The sequence below is a fragment of the Bemisia tabaci genome, chromosome 6 (assembly GCF_918797505.1).
Source record: "Bemisia tabaci chromosome 6, PGI_BMITA_v3".
In the NCBI taxonomy this organism is placed as follows: Eukaryota; Metazoa; Arthropoda; class Insecta; order Hemiptera; family Aleyrodidae; genus Bemisia; species Bemisia tabaci.
In genome coordinates, this window is record NC_092798.1 from 20,403,424 (window position 1) to 20,421,625 (window position 18,202).

At 46.4% G+C, this 18,202-nt stretch overlaps 1 protein-coding gene across 1 annotated transcript in view; it reads right to left on the reverse strand.

Moving 5' to 3' along the window:
- The window catches only part of LOC109043445 (uncharacterized), a 61,523-nt gene that overhangs the window by 16,941 nt on the left and 26,380 nt on the right, over positions 1–18,202 (reverse strand). The gene's annotated exons all lie outside the window — the stretch shown is intronic.

An 18,202-nucleotide genomic window follows, 5' to 3' on the forward strand; every position in this document is an offset into this window, starting at 1 on the left:
TACCAAAGGATCAGGTTTTTTTTTTTTAAATAATGCGGTGTCTGTTCCCGGCACTAAATGCACATTTCACAATTAGGAATTACTAATTCTAACTCGTCCATACAAATATCTATGCATACGAAAAGGAATGTCATAGATCAGTTGTTTTTGAAATAAGCAAGAAGCAATAGCTCGCTTACAGCAAAATGAAGTCCAATTAACCCGTTCAAGTCAGTGGCGTGGCGTGCTTTGCGATAATCGATTTATCGGCCATTTAAACCTATGGAAAAGGATCGATAAACAGGGTGTTCGGTGCGAACACCTTAATAATCGATTTTTTACCATGGATTTAAATGGCATAACAATCGATATATCGCAATTCACGCCACGCCACTGGTTCAAGTCTTGGTATATTCATCTCATCCCTCATCTCCTACATTTGAATCAGTGAGGACGAAAACACACCAACTCGGAAAAATGAAAATAATCAATACACGCTAAAAACTGCGCAGTAGGTGAAGAAGTTACTTCAAGAAAAAGATTTTTGCTGTTGAAAGACACGTACTTGTGGACACTTTAAAGGTCCAAGTTAGGATAGATGCACTAACTTCAATGATCTTTATGTAAATTAACTGTTTATAATGAAAATTGAGTATTTTCGAGTTACCGAGTTGGTGTGTTTTCGTTCTCACTGATTCATTTGACTCTGACACATATAACATTTCTTGTAGAGCGTGCAACAGGGGGTAGCGAGGTTAAAGCACGAAAATGGAGCACGCTTGATGGCGGCTATAAGGAGAAGGAAAAGAAATCATAAACGGATGAAAAACTGCTTTCATCCGAGATTAGATTTATTTTCGGCGGGGAGAGGAGCGGCATTTTCTATTAACCCGCACGCGTTCGGGAGCGGGAGACAGTTTTCGCCCTTTCCATCCCTGCTCACGGTTCATATCCATAATTTTCGATGCTACCGACCAGGGTCTCTCAATTAGGCGCTGCCTCCGAGCGCTCATCCCTCCCGGATAACGACTCGACCCGAACCGATATAAATCTGTGAAATTGTTTTCCGTCGTAAAGATAGTTTCACTGAAATATTGAAACGCTGAGATACATCTGGAATCTCGTCCGAGTTCAATTCACTTGCAGTCTGTACCGCCGAGGACGATAAATAAAGCGAGAACTGATTCACTGCCGTCCATCTTGTATTCATAGAGTGCGGGGACTCTTCATATTTCAGAAGGTCGAAAAAAATAATACGTTGGGGAATGTGCCATTGAATGTCACGCGCTTTAAAACAATGGACCACTAGACAAGGTACGAATTTAAGCAATCTGATACATGTTTCTTAACCAGAATTTCACGTAAAACACGATTAGCGCAACGAGTATTGTAAGGATTGAGCGGGTCAAAAAAATACCAGAAAAATGAGTGTAACCAAAAAGTGATAAGTTTCCGAGGGACCAAAGAATATGGGATGACGGCTCAAAAGTGGTGAAGAAACATGTGCTAGACCTTAAAGGTTGGAGGTGATTGTACGGAGAGAAAGAATGAAAGGATCGAAAAGAAAGAGAAAATGGAATAATATATGAGGTTTTCAAGTGAGAGACTATTTTTTATTGATCAGAAGGATCCTGGCCTAGGTGATTTTATTTTTACCAGGCTCAAAGTGAGCCGGCTACTACCATGGGTAGGAGACCTGAAGGGTCACCAGGCACGTAATGCGCCGGCTTCTGCTTTGCGCAGGAAAGTCAGAAGGACTTGAAATTTTGAATACTGCTCTGTGCTATTGCACTTACTTTTACTCCGGATTCATATGAATCGGCTTCTCCGGTAGGAGGATTTGATACAAACGTGAATTTAGTTAGAGATGTCTTGAAATTTTTCCTGGGTGAATTTAGATAGGACTGCCAAAAGTGGAATATTAAAGTTGATTTTGAGATGACCCTGAGAGATTAGCCGCTCCGATCGCTATAGATGGGTTGATTCAGCTTGCTCGCCAAATTCGCTCCTTGACCTTGCTCGAGAGACTTGCTTCTTGACTTGGGTTCGGGTTTCCTGTCTGGCTGCTGCTTGAACTTGGTTGAGTCTTGGTTTCTTGGGTCTTGATTAGCTTGCTTCGCTGGGTCTGGAGACTGGGTGTTGATCGGACGGCGCATCACTTAGAAGTGAATTCATGGAGCGCAGCGTCCCAGTATTTATACCGGTCGCGTGAGAGAGCGTTGCCGCGAGCTTGGCTGTGATTGGTCGACGCGAGCGCTGTGTGAGAAATTGGCGGGAGTACCGCTATGCGAGTTTGAACTTCGCGGGAGCACCGCTAGGCGAGATTGAACTTGGCGGGCGCTGTGGAGACTAAGTTTTGGACGTTTTGAATTTCGCGCCCGCGCGCGGCTCGTGATTGGTGCGCTGCCTCGCGTTCATTCTGAGGCTGGGGCCAATGGAATTCAGCGGAGCTTTTTGCTCCCGGATTCATCACTGTGATTGGATTTCTAATGATTATTATTTTGTAGGTGAAACCGAACATACTCCCCCCGTTGAACGAGTGAACTCGTTCAAGAAGCTGGACTTATTTTCATGCGGGTTAAAAATACCTACAGCGGGAATTTCCCTATTGGTCGGTTTCGGGTAGTGGCAGGCGGCATAGTTTTGACACTGGTCTGCGTAGGGTGCCGGTTTGAGTTTTTACGTCTACCACTCTTATAATTTTGTCAGGGCCTGGAAAGCAGTTTGTGACTTTGCCCATGCGCCAATGCAATGGTGCCAAATCTGGGTCTTGTATCAGGACTAGGTCCCCATTTTTCAGTTTTTGGGTTGATTTCAGCCATTTTGAGCGCTGACGTAATGTGTTGATGTACTCATTTTTCCAGACCTTCCAGAAGCTTTGGCTGGCTTGTTGGATCACCTGCCAACGATCCAAATGGTTCGATTTTACATCCGTTAGATCATGCTCGGGGAGTGAGTTCATTGTGTCGCCTATGAGAAAATGAGCCGGGGTTAAAGCTCCAATTTCAGATGGGTCGGTCGAAATCGGGCAGAGAGGACGGGAGTTGAGGACGGCCTCGATTTTGTACAGTAGTGTTGTGAACTCTTCGAAAGTGAGAACTTGAGTCCCAACTACTCTTCTTATGTGGTGTTTCACCGACTTTATTCCGGCTTCCCATAGTCCTCCAAAATTGGGACCAGACGGAGGAGAAAAATGCCAGTGAATTTCTTTCGTGGTTAAAAAGTTTGAAACTTCTTCTTTAGTGACATTGTCCTTTAAAAATTTATAAATTTCCTTCAATTCATTATTGGCTCCGGTGAAATTGGTTCCATTATCGGAGAAGAGATTTTTGCATAATCCGCGCCGGGATACGAAGCGATCAAGAGCTGCGATGAAGGCCTCTGATGTTAGATCGCTAACACATTCAAGATGTAGAGCCTTTGTCGTTGTAAGGATTGAGCGGGTCAAAAAAATACCAGAAAAAATGAGTGTAGTCAAAAAGTGATAAGTTTCCGAGGGACCAAAGAATATAGGATGACGGCTCAAAAGTGGTGAAGAAACATGTGCGAGACCTAAAAGCTTGGAGGTGATTGTATCGAGAGATCAAAGAATGGAAGGATCGGAAAGAAAGAGAAAATGGAATAATATATGAGGTTTGCAAGTGAGAGACTATTTTTTATTGATCAGAAGGATCCTGTCCTAGGTGTTTTTATTTTTACCAGGCTCCAAGTGAGCCGGCTACTACCATGGGTAGGAGACCTGAAGGGCCACCAGGCACGTAATGCGCCGGCTTCTGCTTTGCGCAGGAAAGTCAGAAGGACTTGAAATTTTGAATACTGCTCTGTGCTATTGCACTTACTTTTACTCCGGATTCATAAATGAATCGGCTTCTCCAGTTGGAGGATTTGATACAAACGTGAATTTCGTTAGAGATGTCTTGAAATTTTTCCTGGGTGAATTTAGATAGGACTGCCAAAAGTGGAATATTAAAGTTGATTTCGTGATGACCCTGAGAGATTAGCCGCTCCGATCGCTATAGATGGGTTGATTCAGCTTGCTCGCCAAATTCGCTCCTTGACCTTGCTCGAGGAACTTGATTCTTGACTTGGGTTCGGGTTTCCTTTCTGGCTGCTGCTTGAACTTGGTTGAGTCTTGGTTTCCTGGGTCTTGATTAGCTTGCTTCGCTGCTTGGCTGGATCTGGAGACTGGGTGTTGATCGGACGGCGCATCACTTAGAAGTGAATTCATGGAGCGCAGCGTCCCAGTATTTATACCGGTCGCGTGAGAGAGCGTTGCCGCGAGCTTGGCTGTGATTGGTCGACGCGAGCGCTGTGTGAGAAATTGGCGGGAGTACCGCTATGCGAGTTTGAACTTCGCGGGAGCACCGCTAGGCGAGATTGAACTTGGCGGGCGCTGTGGAGACTAAGTTTTGGACGTTTTGAATTTCGCGCCCGCGCGCGGCTCGTGATTGGTGCGCTGCCTCGCGTTCATTCTGAGGCTGGGGCCAATGGAATTCAGCGGAGCTTTTTGCTCCCGGATTCATCACTGTGATTGGATTTCTAATGATTATTATTTTGTAGGTGAAACCGAACATACTCCCCCCGTTGAACGAGTGAACTCGTTCAAGAAGCTGGACTTATTTTCATGCTGGGTTCGAAATACCTACAGCGGGATCTCCCTATTGGTCGGTTTCGGGTAGTGGCAGGCGGCATAATTTTGACACTGGTCTGCGTAGGGTGCCGGTTTGAGTTTTTACGTCTACCACTCTTATAATTTTGTCAGGGCCTGGAAAGCAGTTTGTGACTTTGCCCATGCGCCAATGCAATGGTGCCAAATCTGGGTCTTGTATCAGAACTAGGTCCCCATTTTTCAGTTTTTGGGTTGATTTCAGCCATTTTGAGCGCTGACGTAATGTGTTAATGTACTCATTTTTCCAGATCTTCCAGAAGCTTTGGCTGGCTTGTTGGATCACCTGCCAACGATCCAAATGGTTCAATTTTACATCCGTTAGATCATGCTCGGGGAGTGAGTTCATTGTGTCGCCTATGAGAAAATGAGCCGGGGTCAAGGCTCCAATTTCAGATGGGTCGGTCGAAATCGGGCAGAGAGGACGGGAGTTGAGGACGGCCTCGATTTTGTACAGTAGTGTTGTGAACTCTTCGAAAGTGAGAACTTGAGTCCCAACTACTCTTCTTATGTGGTGTTTTACCGACTTTATTCCGGCTTCCCATAGTCCTCCAAAATTGGGACCAGACGGAGGAGAAAAATGCCAGTGAATTTCTTTCGTGGTTAAAAAGTTTGAAACTTCTTCTTTCGTGACATTGTCCTTTAAAAATTTATAAATTTCCTTCAATTCATTATTGGCTCCGGTGAAATTGGTTCCATTATCGGAGAAGAGATTTTTGCATAATCCGCGCCGGGATACGAAGCGATCAAGAGCTGCGATGAAGGCCTCTGATGTTAGATCGCTAACACATTCAAGATGTAGAGCCTTTGTCGTCATGCAGACAAATAGTGCGAGGTATGCCTTGGTTTGGCGGGATTTTCTTAGATTGTTTTCCTTTATCGTAAAAGGTCCTCCGAAATCTAAGCCGGTGTTGAGGAAGGGCCTTGCTTCTTGGACCCGCCATTTTGGTAGGTCGCCCATCGGGGGCTGAAAGTTGGTTGGCTTTGTTTTGAAGCACGTGACACATTTTAAGATTTGAGCTCTGACTTTCTGACGGGCGTTGATGAGCCAGTATTTAGTGTTTAGGCTCGCGAGTGTCAACTTAGGACCGCCATGCAGTGTTTCTTGGTGGCAAGAGTTGATTATTAGCTCAGAAAAGTGGCCATTTTTCGGCAGGAGGATAGGGTATTTTGCTGCAAAATTCAGCTCTGAGTGGGTTAATCGCCCTCCTACTCTTAAGAATCCTTCCTTATCGATGAACGGTCTTAGTGATATGAGGTTTGGAGGGGTATCCTTGGAATTTTTCAATGCGTGAATTTCGGATTTAAAATTTGATTGTTGAGTATACTTGATCCAATAGTTCCGGGCTGCCTTGAACTCGTCCGGAGATAATGGTGACTTGAGCTTAGTGCGATTTTTCGGTCTGGCGTTGTGAATAAATCGAAAGATCCACGCTGTAACTCTAATTAAACGGGTTAATTTTGAGTGTGATTCCAACAGGTTCTGGTTCCATGTTTCCTTCCTAGTTTGAACAAGAACTACGGGTTCATCTACTATGTCTTTCAATCCTTCTTGAGTGCTAGGGATGGGTTCATTACTTTTTGGCCAGCTTTCAATTGGAAGTTTCAACCATTCCGGACCGTGCCACCAGAGTTCATTATCGATCAATTTTTCGGGTTCGCAGCCGCGGGACGCTAAATCAGCGGGGTTCTCCTTTGATTTCACGTGACTCCAATCTTGAGGATTTAGTGTTTCTAGAATTTTTACGATCCGGTTTGCTTCAAATACCTTTAATCGATGAGGCGGAGTGCGGAGCCAGTCGAGGACGACGGTTGAGTCTGTGAAGGCAAATTTGCTCCTGATTTTGATGTCATCGCAAGCTTGCAAGGAGAACTCAAGTAAATCAGTCATTAGCACTGCCCCGGATAGCTCTAGGCGTGGTATGCTCAGGACCTTCAGGGGCGCTACTCTGCTTTTGGCAAGCAGTAGGTTTACCTTGACTCTGCCATGAATGTCTTCGACCCTGAGGTATACAGTGGCTCCGTATCCCTTCTTGCTGCCGTCACAAAATGCTATCAAATCAAAGTTAGTGGCGTCCAACAAGGAGACGTGACGGGGAATTTTTATGCGGGTTATGTCAGATAGATTGGCGGCAAATTTATCCCACGAGGTTTTAATGCATTCAGGTACTTGCGCGTCCCAATCTAGTCCAAGGAGCCAAATTTGCTGTATAAACTGCTTTGCCATTAATACTATGGGTGTTATCAATCCGAGCGGGTCAAAAATTCGGAATATTAAAGAGAGAATGCCTCGTTTTGTGAAAACTACGGGTAGGCGGTCCAATTTGTAGGAAAATGTATCTGGTACAGGTTGCCACTGGAGGCCCAAGGCGGAGACGGCTCCTTCCCCGTCTGAGAAATTCAACGGCGTTTCTAGGATGCTAGAGTTTGGCAACCCTTCAAGAATCTCGGGTTCGTTGGTGGACCATTTTTTCAGCTCAAATTTGCACTCTCCAGCTATCCCAGTTAATTGCTTCACGCAATTTTTGGCCTTACTGATTGAGTCCGCTCCGGCCAAGATGTCATCGACAAAAATTCGCTTTTTGATGATAGGGGAGGCGTCTGGGTACTTGTGTCCCTCATCCTGTTCAAGTTGATTCACGGTTCTAAGAGACAGGAAGGAGGATGCTCGCTCGCCGTACGTAACCGTGTTTAACTCGTATTCCTCGATGTCTTGCGAAGGGTCGTCGCGCCATAAGATGTGCTGATACTCTCTGTCCTCTGGTCTTATCAGTATTTGGCGGTACATTTTGCAGATATCCGTGGTGAAGGCATATTTGGGTAGGCGAAACCTGGTTAGGATTTCGGCGATGTCTGATTGTAGCTTCTTGCCTGCATATTGGCACTCGTTCAGAGACTTGCCACTGGTCGTCTTCATTGAAGCATCGAAAACAGTGCGCATTTTGGTTGTTGCACTTGAAAGGTTCCATACTCCGTGATGCGGGATGTAATACTTGGCCTTCCCCATATTCTCGCGGGTAACAAGGCTCATGTGCCCTAGGTCTTTGTACTCTTTCATAAACTCCTGGTAAGCTTTCTTCAGCTCTGGATCCCGCTGGAAGCGTTGTTCTAACTTCAGCAGTCTGGACCGGGCCAAGTTGTAGGACTCGCCCAGGTCCACATCAGATTCCTTCATGAGTAGAGGCACCACGTATCTGCCATCAGGTTGGCGGTAATGTTTTTCAACGTACATTTGCTCGGCGATGTTGTCGTCCGGTTTTTGGATCGGCTTGTGAGGGACGTCTTCTGTCCTCCACAACTTGGTGAGTCCTGCATCCAGGTCTCGGTTATTTATTGTGAGTAAGGCGGTGATTTGATCCTGTGATTCGTTGTAAGTTAATTTTCCCGTAAGGACCCATCCGTAGATACTGTCAAGAGCTACGGGCCAGTCTTCAGCTAGAATGATCTTACGGCCGGTGTAAATGTGCGGATACAAATCTGCTCCTATGAGCAAGTCAATTGGACTCGGTTTTGTCCATTCTGGGTCGGCTAGTTTCAGGCCTTTCAAGGGCCTCCGCATTGAGTCGGGTAGTGGGTTCAAAGGCATGTTTGAGGTTATGTTTGTCATCACTGTTGCCGTAGTGGTGAAAACTGGTTGTGATTCGAAACGCGACTTGATGACGCATTCTACAGTGCCCTTAACATCATTTATGGTTTGGTTACCCAAGCCAGATATGGCCGGTGCATTTTTGGTTATTTTCAATCCCAACTTCTTAGCACATTTCGCTGTTAGAAAGGTTGACATGGCGCCGCTATCAATGAGACAGCGCATGGGTAGGAACTTGCCCCTTATGTCTTTCACTAGGACAACTGCGGTTCCGAGAATGCACGTAGATTCATATGGTTTTGATTCAGAGATGTGGACGGCCTTTATGGGTTCGGAGCTTGAGGAGGTTGTGTCCGTCGCAATGAGGATTTGATTTTTGGGTTCGTCAGTTTTATCGACGTGTAAAACAGAGTTATGTCGCCCTTTGCATGATTTACAAGAAAATTTAGACTTGCACGAGGCCACTGAATGTCCACCTCGCATGCAATTGAAACATAGTTTCTTGGATTTGACCATTGCCCTGCGGTCACTAATGGATTTCTTAAGAAAGGCATCACATCGGAAAAGTATATGGTCAGCTTCACAAAGTGGACATGTCGCAGGTGGGTAGGATTTGCCGCTAGACTGGTTCGTATCTTCGGTTTTGGATAGGTGAACTTGCTTGGTTTGGTTGGGTGTGGATTTTGGGTTACTTGATTTTGCGGAGGTGCCGTCCAGCTGCAGGCACTCCTTCTCCAAAAATTCAACAATTTCTGCGATGGTTGGATATTTGACCTCAGCACCACGAAAGTCGTCGAGGCGCTTTCTAAAATAAAATGACATTTTCTGGACAATTACGGCCGTCAACATGGATGCATATTCAGAGAGTTCATGTTTTAGCCCTTCAAGAGCCTGGGTGTGCTCTCTATACTTGGTGAGGAACGACGGAATATGTGTAACGTCCTTAATCTCAGGAAGGTTGAGTAATCCATTAAAGTGGTGAAATATATGCCTTCTTTCACATTGAAAGCGCTGACATAATATTTCCCAAGCCACATCATAATTTGAGTCGGTGATGTCTAACCCTTTTACCAAGTCCAGTGCCTCGCCCTTCAATGACGTGAGAAGGTACTGGAATTTTTTAACTTTCGCTAACTCATTTACATTATGGACAGAGACCATGAATAAATTATAAAAACTTCTCCAATCCTCTAATTTTCCAGTGAATTGAGGTAATTCAAGTTTTGGAAGTCTAACATTTGAGGATGAATGACCTTTAACATGAGTACTATGATTATTGGATACCTCAATTTTCGATGTTTTAGGAGTGAGCGAAAGAAAACGGACTTCGGCTGCAAGTATTGTCTCGTCAAATTCTACCTGCGCCTGTTCGATGTCTATTTTGGAATTAATAGGTAAATCAGAATTGAGACCTATTAATTCTGCTTGAATTAGATCGAATTTATCCTGGTACCCTGACAATCGATCAAACAAAGGTTTAAATTGCTCAGAATTTTCATCTGAAAGCTCATCATTGAATGTTTTTTCTATGGCCTTAACCCTAGAAAATATAGTAGCTCGCTTAGTCTCTAATGCTTCTGCCATTCTCTCCTCTTCACTTATTTCGGGTGAATGTCTACCGCGTTGTTTCTTTACCATTTCGCTTGCTAAGGTGCGTTAAGGTTCGAATCCGGCCCGAGGGACCAAAAAATGTAAGGATTGAGCGGGTCAAAAAAATACCAGAAAAAATGAGTGTAGTCAAAAAGTGATAAGTTTCCGAGGGACCAAAGAATATAGGATGACGGCTCAAAAGTGGTGAAGAAACATGTGCGAGACCTAAAAGCTTGGAGGTGATTGTATCGAGAGATCAAAGAATGGAAGGATCGGAAAGAAAGAGAAATTGGAATAATATATGAGGTTTGCAAGTGAGAGACTATTTTTTTATTGATCAGAAGGATCCTGTCCTAGGTGTTTTTATTTTTACCAGGCTCCAAGTGAGCCGGCTACTACCATGGGTAGGAGACCTGAAGGGCCACCAGGCACGTAATGCGCCGGCTTCTGCTTTGCGCAGGAAAGTCAGAAGGACTTGAAATTTTGAATACTGCTTTGTGCTATTGCACTTACTTTTACTCCGGATTCATAAATGAATCGGCTTCTCCAGTTGGAGGATTTGATACAAACGTGAATTTAGTTAGAGATGTCTTGAAATTTTTCCTGGGTGAATTTAGATAGGACTGCCAAAAGTGGAATATTAAAGTTGATTTCGTGATGACCCTGAGAGATTAGCCGCTCCGATCGCTATAGATGGGTTGATTCAGCTTGCTCGCCAAATTCGCTCCTTGACCTTGCTCGAGGAACTTGATTCTTGACTTGGGTTCGGGTTTCCTTTCTGGCTGCTGCTTGAACTTGGTTGAATCTTGGTTTCCTGGGTCTTGATTAGCTTGCTTCGCTGCTTGGCTGGATCTGGAGACTGGGTGTTGATCGGACGGCGCATCACTTAGAAGTGAATTCATGGAGCGCAGCGTCCCAGTATTTATACCGGTCGCGTGAGAGAGCGTTGCCGCGAGCTTGGCTGTGATTGGTCGACGCGAGCGCTGTGTGAGAAATTGGCGGGAGTACCGCTATGCGAGTTTGAACTTCGCGGGAGCACCGCTAGGCGAGATTGAACTTGGCGGGCGCTGTGGAGACTAAGTTTTGGACGTTTTGAATTTCGCGCCCGCGCGCGGCTCGTGATTGGTGCGCTGCCTCGCGTTCATTCTGAGGCTGGGGCCAATGGAATTCAGCGGAGCTTTTTGCTCCCGGATTCATCACTGTGATTGGATTTCTAATGATTATTATTTTGTAGGTGAAACCGAACAGTCGTCATGCAGACAAATAGTGCGAGGTATGCCTTGGTTTGGCGGGATTTTCTTAGATTGTTTTCCTTTATCGTAAAAGGTCCTCCGAAATCTAAGCCGGTGTTGAGGAAGGGCCTTGCTTCTTGGACCCGCCATTTTGGTAGGTCGCCCATCGGGGGCTGAAAGTTGGTTGGCTTTGTTTTGAAGCACGTGACACATTTTAAGATTTGAGCTCTGACTTTCTGACGGGCGTTGATGAGCCAGTATTTAGTGTTTAGGCTCGCGAGAGTCAACTTAGGACCGCCATGCAGTGTTTCTTGGTGGCAAGAGTTGATTATTAGCTCAGAAAAGTGGCCATTTTTCGGCAGGAGGATAGGGTATTTTGCTGCAAAATTCAGCTCTGAGTGGGTTAATCGCCCTCCTACTCTTAAGAATCCTTCCTTATCGATGAACGGTCTTAGTGATATGAGGTTTGGAGGGGTATCCTTGGAATTTTTCAATGCGTGAATTTCGGATTTAAAATTTGATTGTTGAGTATACTTGATCCAATAGTTCCGGGCTGCCTTGAACTCGTCCGGAGATAATGGTGACTTGAGCTTAGTGCGATTTTTCGGTCTGGCGTTGTGAATAAATCGAAAGATCCACGCTGTAACTCTAATTAAACGGGTTAATTTTGAGTGTGATTCCAACAGGTTCTGGTTCCATGTTTCCTTCCTAGTTTGAACAAGAACTACGGGTTCATCTACTATGTCTTTCAATCCTTCTTGAGTGCTAGGGATGGGTTCATTACTTTTTGGCCAGCTTTCAATTGGAAGTTTCAACCATTCCGGACCGTGCCACCAGAGTTCATTATCGATCAATTTTTCGGGTTCGCAGCCGCGGGACGCTAAATCAGCGGGGTTCTCCTTTGATTTCACGTGACTCCAATCTTGAGGATTTAGTGTTTCTAGAATTTTTACGATCCGGTTTGCTTCAAATACCTTTAATCGATGAGGCGGAGTGCGGAGCCAGTCGAGGACGACGGTTGAGTCTGTGAAGGCAAATTTGCTCCTGATTTTGATGTCATCGCAAGCTTGCAAGGAGAACTCAAGTAAATCAGTCATTAGCACTGCCCCGGATAGCTCTAGGCGTGGTATGCTCAGGACCTTCAGGGGCGCTACTCTGCTTTTGGCAAGCAGTAGGTTTACCTTGACTCTGCCATGAATGTCTTCGACCCTGAGGTATACAGTGGCTCCGTATCCCTTCTTGCTGCCGTCACAAAATGCTATCAAATCAAAGTTAGTGGCGTCCAACAAGGAGACGTGACGGGGAATTTTTATGCGGGTTATGTCAGATAGATTGGCGGCAAATTTATCCCATGAGGTTTTAATGCATTCAGGTACTTGCGCATCCCAATCTAGTCCAAGGAGCCAAATTTGCTGTATAAACTGCTTTGCCATTAATACTATGGGTGTTATCAATCCGAGCGGGTCAAAAATTCGGAATATTAGAGAGAGAATGCCTCGTTTTGTGAAAACTACGGGTAGGCGGTCCAATTTGTAGGAAAATGTATCTGGTACAGGTTGCCACTGGAGGCCCAAGGCGGAGACGGCTCCTTCCCCGTCTGAGAAATTCAACGGCGTTTCTAGGATGCTAGAGTTTGGCAACCCTTCAAGAATCTCGGGTTCGTTGGTGGACCATTTTTTCAGCTCAAATTTGCACTCCCCAGCTATCCCAGTTAATTGCTTCACGCAATTTTTGGCCTTACTGATTGAGTCCGCTCCGGCCAAGATGTCATCGACAAAAATTCGCTTTTTGATGATAGGGGAGGCGTCTGGGTACTTGTGTCCTTCATCCTGTTCAAGTTGATTCACGGTTCTAAGAGACAGGAAGGAGGATGCTCGCTCGCCGTACGTAACCGTGTTTAACTCGTATTCCTCGATGTCTTGCGAAGGGTCGTCGCGCCATAAGATGTGCTGATACTCTCTGTCCTCTGGTCTTATCAGTATTTGGCGGTACATTTTGCAGATATCCGTGGTGAAGGCATATTTGGGTAGGCGAAACCTGGTTAGGATTTCGGCGATGTCTGATTGTAGCTTCTTGCCTGCATATTGGCACTCGTTCAGAGACTTGCCACTGGTCGTCTTCATTGAAGCATCGAAAACAGTGCGCATTTTGGTTGTTGCACTTGAAAGGTTCCATACTCCGTGATGCGGGATGTAATACTTGGCCTTCCCCATATTCTCGCGGGTAACAAGGCTCATGTGCCCTAGGTCTTTGTACTCTTTCATAAACTCCTGGTAAGCTTTCTTCAGCTCTGGATCCCGCTGGAAGCGTTGTTCTAACTTCAGCAGTCTGGACCGGGCCAAGTTGTAGGACTCGCCCAGGTCCACATCAGATTCCTTCATGAGTAGAGGCACCACGTATCTGCCATCAGGTTGGCGGTAATGTTTTTCAACGTACATTTGCTCGGCGATGTTGTCGTCCGGTTTTTGGATCGGCTTGTGAGGAACGTCTTCTGTCCTCCACAACTTGGTGAGTCCTGCATCCAGGTCTCGGTTATTTATTGTGAGTAAGGCGGTGATTTGATCCTGTGATTCGTTGTAGGTTAATTTTCCCGTAAGGACCCATCCGTAGATACTGTCAAGGGCTACGGGCCAGTCTTCAGCTAGAATGATCTTACGGCCGGTGTAAATGTGCGGATACAAATCTGCTCCTATGAGCAAGTCAATTGGACTCGGTTTTGTCCATTCTGGGTCGGCTAGTTTCAGGCCTTTCAAGGGCCTCCGCATTGAGTCGGGTAGTGGGTTCAAAGGCATGTTTGAGGTTATGTTTGTCATCACTGTTGCCGTAGTGGTGAAGACTGGTTGTGATTCGAAACGCGACTTGATTACGCATTCTACAGTGCCCTTAACATCATTTATGGTTTGGTTACCCAAGCCAGATATGGCTGGTGCATTTTTGCTTATTTTCAACCCTAACTTCTCAGCACATTTCGCTGTTAGAAAGGTTGACATGGCGCCGCTATCAATGAGACAGCGCATGGGTAGGAACTTGCCCCTTTTGTCTTTCACTAGGACAACTGCGGTTCCGAGAATGCAAGTAGATTCATATGGTTTTGATTCAGAGATGTGGACGGCCTTTATGGGTTCGGAGCTTGAGGAGGTTGTGTCCGTCGCAATAAGGATTTGATTTTTGGGTTCATCAGTTTTATCGACGTGTAAAACAGAGTTATGTCGCCCTTTGCATGATTTACAAGAAAATTTAGACTTGCACGAGGCCACTGAATGTCCACCTCGCATGCAATTGAAACATAGTTTCTTGGATTTGACCATTGCCCTGCGGTCACTAATGGATTTTTTAAGAAAGGCATCACATCGGAAAAGTATATGGTCAGCTTCACAAAGTGGACATGTCGCAGGTGGGTAGGATTTGCCGCTAGATTGGTTCGTATCTTCGGTTTTGGATAGGTGAACTTGCTTGGTTTGGTTGGGTGTGGATTTTGGGTTACTTGTGTGGCGGCCAATCACCGCCTCTCCAGCGCGGCGCATCCCGCGCTCGCCCGTGATTGGCCGACACGGTCGCACCCCGAGGGTATAAGACCAGCGCCCCCGGCCACCTACGGCACTCGTGCTCAGTCCTCAAGTCAGTCAAGTCCAGCCACGCTGCTCCAGTCTTCGCTCGCTCCAGACGCCATCCATCCTGTCTCTCATCACCATCTAAAACGGCCCTTTTCAGGGCCACCACATCACCTGAGCACCCACAGTGGTGACTCCCGACATTTTGAAATCACGCTCCGACTGCGCTCACATTCTATTCTGGTCAACCTTCTACTCAACTCTTCACACCTTTAGGAGTCAATCTCAACCATGAGCATCCCAACATTGACCGATGAAGACATGCAAGATCCAGCAAAGGTAAAACAGTACCTGGCCAATGCTGAAGCTCTACAAGTTCAGTCCTCTTCTCGCTGCAAATTACTCGAGGAAAATCTGAATCTCCTCCGCCAAGAAATGGAATTCATCAGAGACGCTAAACGCAAGCTGGAAGAGGAACAAAATCTCTCCACCTCAGCCAACAAACAAATCATGAAGCGAAAAATCAAATTGCCTGCATTTCGCCCCGAAATGCCAGACCTATGGTTTATTCAAATCGAAGCCATTTTTGCAGATTACGGCATAAACGCTGAGATTGATAAATATCGTACCGTTATCAGTCAAAGCGAAGGATCATGGCTGGTCGAAATAAATGATTTAATCCGAGCTGGACCTAGTGTAAACATTCCTTACACCACTCTGAAGAAGGAGATAATCAACCGCTTCTCACTAAGCGAAAATTCACGCCTCAAGAAACTACTCGAAGAGGAGGAAATCGGCGATTTGAAACCATCCCAATTCTTACGCAGACTCAAAACTGTCGCAGGCAGCACACCAATTGCTGACAACATCATGAAACCACTATGGCTAAGTAGGCTACCCGCCTACGTGCAAGGCATTTTGCAAGCCCAACCCAGCAACAACACGCTGACTGAGATAGCCGATGTGGCAGACCGAATTGCGGAAACCATCCCTCATTCCGTTCACTCCACTTCCGCCACAAATCAAACCAATCCTCCTCCTTCAGTTCACCAAATCTCCAAACCTGCTGACCCTTTAACCGACATCAAAGAAATGCTAACAGCTCTCAGTCACAAATTTGACCTCTTAGATGTTAAAGTCAAGAACCTGGAAAGAAATATCGATAGAAGCAGAAGCCGTTCCCGCTCCAAATCTCGCTCACGCTATAGTTCACCCAAGCCGTTCAAATCCGAGAAAGGATATTGTTTCTATCATGAGAATTTCGGAAAAGAAGCTCGCAAGTGCCATCAACCATGCAAATACCTTAGCTCAACAAACGACAACGGCAGCCAATAGTGGCGGCTGCTGGCTGCCCCACACGGTCCAACCGCCTCTTCATTAAAGACAGAGACAGCAACAACAGCTTCCTAATAGACACAGGGTCTGACTTAAGCTGTTTCCCTAGACGTCTCTTACCAGGCCATTTCAAACCAACAAACTATGAACTAAAAGCAGCGAACGAATCATTCATCAAAACCTATGGGTTCCTGCCCATGAAATTAAACCTCGGCCTACGACGCGCTTTTTCCTGGCGGTTCATCATCGCCGACGTCGACGTTCCCATCATTGGCGCGGACTTTCTAGCTGAGTACCACCTACTCCCGGATTGCCACAAGATGAAGCTCGTGGACGGGGTTACCTCACTCTCAGCCCAAGGAAGCCAAGCAACCAGCGACCAACCTAGCGTCAAAGAAATCTCGGCCACCAACTGCAGCATCCTCGCAGAATTCCCAGAATTGACTCGCCCGCCAGGCAGCCCAAAACCAGACAAGGTTCCTCACTCAACACGGCACTTCATCCGCACAACAGAGGGACCCCCTGTCTCATCCCGCCCTCGCCGCCTCCGACCCAAGCTATATCGAATCGCTAAAGCTGAGTTCGAGGCAATGCTCAATGAAGGGACCATCAAAAGATCCGAAAGCGCCTGGTCTTCACCTCTTCACATGGCACCCAAGAAAGATGACGAATGGCGCCCTTGCGGCGACTATCGGGCACTCAACGCTCGCACCATACCCGACAAATATCCCATTCGCCATCTCCACGACTTTACAGTCAACCTCAAAGGCTGTAAGGTCTTCTCAAAAATAGATCTGGTCAAAGCATACACCCAGATCCCCGTCAACCCAGCAGACGTACCCAAAACAGCCATCACCACTCCTTTTGGACTATTCGAATTCCTCTACATGAGTTTCGGACTGCGCAACGCAGGACAAACTTTTCAACGGTTCATCGACGAAGTCCTACAAGGCCTAGACTTCTGCTTCCCATATCTAGACGACATCCTGGTCGCCTCAAAAGACAAGAAGGAACACAAGAAGCATCTACGCCTAATTTTTCAGAGATTAGCAAAATACGGCATCATCATCAACATCAAGAAGAGCATCTTTTTCGCCGACTCCCTTGAGTTCCTCGGCTACGAAGTATCCGCCCAAGGCATCAGACCACTCCCAGACCGCATAAAAGCACTGATGGAATACCCACCTCCAGCAGATGCACACGGTCTACGAAGATTCCTGGGCATGATGAACTTCTACCGTCTTTTCCTGCCAGATGCTGCCTACTACCAAGCACCCCTACACGAAGCTCTCATTGGCATAAAAGGGAATCAACCGATTCACTGGACACCTTCCCTTCTGGACGCCTTTGAAGCCTGCAAACAGAGCCTCGGAGATGCCACACTCCTCGCGCACCCAAGCGCCGACGCACCCCTAAGCATAGGCCTCTTCTCAGACGCTTCGAAAGCATCGATTGGAGCCTGTCTACAGCAACTCGTCGACAACAAGTGGCAACCTCTCGGCTTCTTCTCGAAAAAGCTCAATCCACGGCAACAGGAATGGCCCACGCCGCACAGAGAACTCCTGGGCGTGTACGAAGCAATCCGCCATTTCAGACCGGCAGTTGAAGGTCAGGACTTCACGATCTACACAGATCATAAGCCACTAACCTACGTCTTCGACAAGAAACATGGAAACCTGCCGCCCGTCCAAATGAACCAACTTTCATTCATATCCCAGTTCACAACGGACATTCAGTACATACCAGGTTCCGCCAACGTCGTCGCTGACGCATTCTCCAGAATCGAAGCGATCACTTCCACAAACCAGATCGACTTCAACACACTTGCCGCAGCACAGAAAGACGACCCAGAGCTACCAGAACTCTTGAAGGACGACAAACTTTCAATCAAACTCACGCTCATTCCCGTCCCAGGAACAGACATCAAAATCTACTGCGACTCTACAACGCAGCAAAGACCTTATGTCCCATTCCCACTCAGACAAAGGATCTTCAAGCAACTTCACAACCTGAGCCACCCCGGCACCAGAGCAACACAGAAACTCATCTCCGATCGCTACGTCTGGCCAAAAATGCATATTGACTGTCGGAGATGGACCCAAGCCTGTCAAGAGTGTCAACGAGCCAAAGTCTCCCGGCACGTACACTCACCTCTAGGCACCATCAACACTCCATCCAACCGATTCCAGCACATCCACATCGACTTGATCGGACCTCTTCCTCTGGCGCAAAACTACAAGTATTGCCTCACGGTCATCGACCG